The 4,690-nt window shown below is 34.2% G+C and overlaps 1 long non-coding RNA gene across 1 annotated transcript; it reads right to left on the bottom strand.

The window, feature by feature from the left end:
• Nucleotides 1-789: 789 nt before the first annotated feature.
• Nucleotides 790-2,521, bottom strand: LOC311429329. The gene is made up of 3 exons (XR_014688222.1): nucleotides 2,411-2,521; nucleotides 1,681-1,776; nucleotides 790-828 (listed from the first exon to the last, which is right to left on the bottom strand). It is a non-coding gene; the product is annotated as an uncharacterized lncRNA (long non-coding RNA).
• Nucleotides 2,522-4,690: the final 2,169 nt, after the last annotated feature.

The raw sequence follows: 4,690 nt of genomic DNA on the forward strand, positions 1-4,690 counted from the left end.
AATTTTAGAAATCAATCATCTTGGGTCTCTGTGGTTAATTTGTGAAGTTATATAAGTCTAAATGAATTATTAATATGAGGAAACAAAGTGGGTCAGAGAGATTATAAAAATAATAATACAGAGAAGGAAGGTAAAAATTAAAAATGGATGAATGAAGATATCTTCATTTATGAAGATATCTTCCATATGAAGATGTCCCAAAGCAGAAAAAAAATGATAAATGAGGTATGTCGATTGTATTAAAATATCCCACAGAAGAAATGTTTATCCAGTTTACTATATTCTGAGAAGGAAGCCTTGCCATAAGTAAGTCTTCATTTTCTTGAAAGGGAGAATTATATTCTGTATATAGTGATGTTAGAACCAAAGCAACCAGGCTCTGAGACAGGTCTCCTTTCATTGGTTTACAGTTTATTTTGAATGTATATTGTATTTATTTTGTACATGTATTTACTTTGAATATATATATTTGAATAACGATGATCACATTCAAAATATATATACATATTTCTGAAGTTCATCTGTACTTAGTGGATGGAGTCTTAGCTGATGAAGTGATACTGGAGTTCAGAGTTTAGCTAATGCAGTCATATTTAGTGTTTTAGCCTGAAATAAATCCTCTTGTGACATGACCAGAGTATAATAGAGAATTTTTCTTGCTTTCTAGAACTTTGCACTATCCATCAGATTATTAATTTACTGAGCAGAGTCTTGCTGGGTTCATAGCTTTCCAATAATTTCTACATTGGATTTGGTTCACCTGAATTTAGTTCTGAAAGTGTCATCCTGCTTGGTTTATACTTCATATGACTATTGTAAAATTCAGTCCTGTGAAAAAAAAAAAAAGGTAGCACCATAAAATAATGCATTTCATGTTTGTTTCTGTCTTTGCAACTTTGATTTATGAAAATATCGACATACAACTTTGTTGCAGTACCCTGATAAATCAGCATTCTGATAATAAGTTAGATTATTTCTTTCTGCATCCAACTGTTACCTTTCAATCATGTCCACTGCACAAGCTTTTCTTTATAAAGTCTTTCAGGTGTAGGGCCAATCAATGCACCTTCAGGAAATAACTCTGTTCAGTGCATAAGTACAGTCTGACTCATTCTTGCAAAGTACCTCTAGGGCGAATAGCAGTAAATATCACAAAACTGTTTTTAAGCTTGCTGCTCTAATTTCTATGGGAAAAAAAAAAAAAAAAAAAAAGACATACACTTGACTAAAATTTCTGAGTCATAACTACTGAAATAAGTTTCCACTGTTATCTACTGCTGTTAGCTCTCACTCTATGTTCCTCCCATTTTTCTCTGGGTAGGAGTAGATTATTGTACAGGTATTTACTAAAGTAATGGGGTGGAAAACTGGCAGCCCATTTAAGGTAGCAGAGTAAATATCTCCTAGTGGTATCTTTGTGGATTGCCCTGTATGCTTTTTTTTTTTTTCTTTTTTCCCCATGTGAAGTTAATGTAGAATAATGAATACTAAAGAATTGCAGAGGAAATAAAAGAGTTTCTCTCTTTTGACAGGCAACCCAAGAGGTCAGTAAGTACTTTGCAAATTATCTATGAACTTTATCTACCCTTCAATAAAAGAAACTACATTGGTATGGTCACTTATTATGAAATTTTATGTTTCCATGAAATTACAAAAGAAAAAAAGTAAGGATAAATATACCGTTAGATTTGAATAGTTGTATTTTCTGCCTTGTTCTTTATAATAGCTTGTTTCAAATGCTAGATTTTACTCTTTCACTGATTTCAAAAAAGAAACCTGGAAAGAATTAAAAGGATTTACATAAATTTAAAATATGACTAACAGGTACACTTCATAAGTTATTTAAATGCTCTCAGTGTGTGTTAAACGTAAATGTGTTGCTTTGTACTCCCAGAGAATCAACTGCATTTGACATTTTATAAGGGCTTTGTTAGAATCCAGTCAAGCAATTCAGTATTCAAATTAAATTATAGTTAGTGTAAGATTACATGAACTTTTCAGATATCCTTTTCCACAAAGTTTGCAACATTTATGTGATTCTCAAGTTCAGGTTTCTATAATCATCCTAGTACCAAGATGACATTAGTAAGGACATTCTCCTATTGTTGACTATGCTTGTGTGTGCACTGCAATTTCTGTTTCTGTGTCTATTTTATGGGAATATAGAAAAGGAAAAGATCATGTATGCAGCACAACCCTCATTATATGCAGAACGTAGTAGCATCATAATAAGGATTTATCAACAGGAGTTTCATTGGATATTACAAGTGAAAAAAGTAGTGAAACAAGAAAATCTTTTCTAATTTATATTCCATATATGTCAAGCATGCATCCTAGAAATCCTATAGACATATAAAGTATGTATTGTTTCCACCACAATCAGCCAGTCTACTTTCCATGTAATACGTACCAGCTGACTAGTAGTGCTACTGAATTGTTGTACCCAATCATGATATCCACTGCTCAGAAAAGATGCAAAAACAGTGAAGGGGCATCACAGGGACACAACAGGGAACACGCCTTAAAGGAAATACATATATAATAATATTTTTTTTTAATATTAACTGTGACAGTCAGCAAATACCTACTTTGGGAACTGAACTTCATTAATCTGCCTTTTATTTTTAGCAATGAAAATGAAAGTGATTCCCAGCTTTGGAAAACTCATCTTCAGCAACAGTATTTCTTATCTCTAGACTAGATTTTTAATTTTCTTATTTTGAATATAAACTAATTCAAAATCTGTCATGTGTGTTATAGATTCAATGATTGCAATGGTCACATTTACGATCTTTGCCCAGTGTTTTTTTCTCTAAACTGCAGTCATGGGAGGTCTTAGTGAGTACTGTTTGGTTTATGAAGTGAAAATGTATCCCTTGAGGTAAAGCATGTAGTCATTAAAATGTCTGAGAAAGCCCTGCCACAATGAGACATCAATCACATTCCTCCAGCCCCTTCCTCTGGACACTGGTGGGATGAAGGAAACATTTACTTATGGTGGTCAAGATTCAGGCACACTGAGCCTGACCAGAACTTTTAGCATTTCTACATTTATTTATGAAGATTACACTAATCTAGAATGCCTACAATACGACACACTATATACACACATACAGGCAGTAAGTTGCAAGTGAAAACAGCTTAACTTCTTAGTAAGAATAAAAATGCTCCTTTGTACACTAGGGTAGTCCTATGTACACATTCTATCATATACATATTCATATCTATCATATCTATCATATCTACATATGAATACATATTTATTCATATACTCTCTATATAAAATGTTCTCTGAACTCAGTCCTTCTTCAGTAAACCATCTCTTCACTTTAAATCTAGAGAATGTAATAACAGATTCTTTTAATCACAAGAGTAATTTCACCTTGGAATAAGAAAAAGCTGTGGTAAGAGGCTTTTCCCACTTTTTTTGGTAAGCAAAATATATTCCTTGGAACTCAACAATTGATTAAATGCCCATCACTGTTTATGGTACTTTGTTAGATGGACTTTCAATCAATACAGCAATGTCCCTTTCACCTGTACTGTCACAAAAATGTGGCTTCTGTTTCTAAATGTAACCTTGAACAATGAAGTGAGTATGGGAAACAGCAAGGCTTCTATAAGGGTAATTTGGGATTGAAAGCTTATAAGGCAACAGCATAGCACAAACAGGCTCTAGGCAGACCTGCTCTGGCATCATGCCTGCTCTCACATCTTGTAAATTTGCTTTGACAGAATTGCCAGTCAATTACAGAACACTGAAGACGATAATTCAGGGAAAAATATTCTGAGAAGCAGCATTCATTGGTGCCATCTGAACTCATTTGTCTCAAAAAGAAAGAACCAAGGCTGGTGTGAAGCACCTCATTCCATCTCATGCTCTACGGAAATATACAACTCATCTGGCTCACATTGAGACTCTCTCAGACTGAACTTAACTGCTGTCTGTCGTTTAGGATAATTTTCTAAGGATGCTAAATACATATTTCTTCTCCTTTTCCCCCCTCTTCACTTCCTTAAATGTGAGTATAACATTGCTCAGCAATTTAAATACTCACCAGGCAGAGGTTTTCTTTGGCTGGGATCTTAGAAATCATGATTGAAAATACAGAGAAAACATGCCTGAAGAGAAAATTCAACCCAACACCAGTATGACATCATGTGAGGAGCCTAGAGAGTCAGTTTTTAGCTCATGATGTCAGCTACAAGATATTTACAGCTGGAACTGTTGCTGGTAGTTTGACAATTTTCCTATGAAATGGCAGAGCTTCTGAATTGAGCAGAAGACTGTCAGAAATATGTCATTCTAATGCTAGTTTGCTCCGAGGAAGCCTACAAGATCCCAAATTTGGGCCAACTGATTTCTAAGAATCTGAATGTAAAGGCATCTCAGCTGTCCTTTATGTAGTGTTGCATGATTTTTCAGCACTTTTTTTCAGTGCTTGAAAAAATAAGTAGAGTGCTAGTCTCCAAAATATCAAGAGTTCCTAGGATGTCTGTGTTCCTGATTCTTTTGCAGTCAGGACAGGTAATTCACTTCTTATAGAACCTATGTATATGCAACTTTCCTCAGTGAATGATGTTAGCTTTTCTCACCACCAGTTCTAGCAACTAACCAAAAACTATGTAGTAAGAAAACATAGACTTGCATTAACTTTGTTCCATATGAGTGCTTACATTAACAGATGTA

This window comes from Aythya ferina (genome assembly GCF_964211825.1).
Source record: "Aythya ferina genome assembly, chromosome: 1".
In the NCBI taxonomy this organism is placed as follows: Eukaryota; Metazoa; Chordata; class Aves; order Anseriformes; family Anatidae; genus Aythya; species Aythya ferina.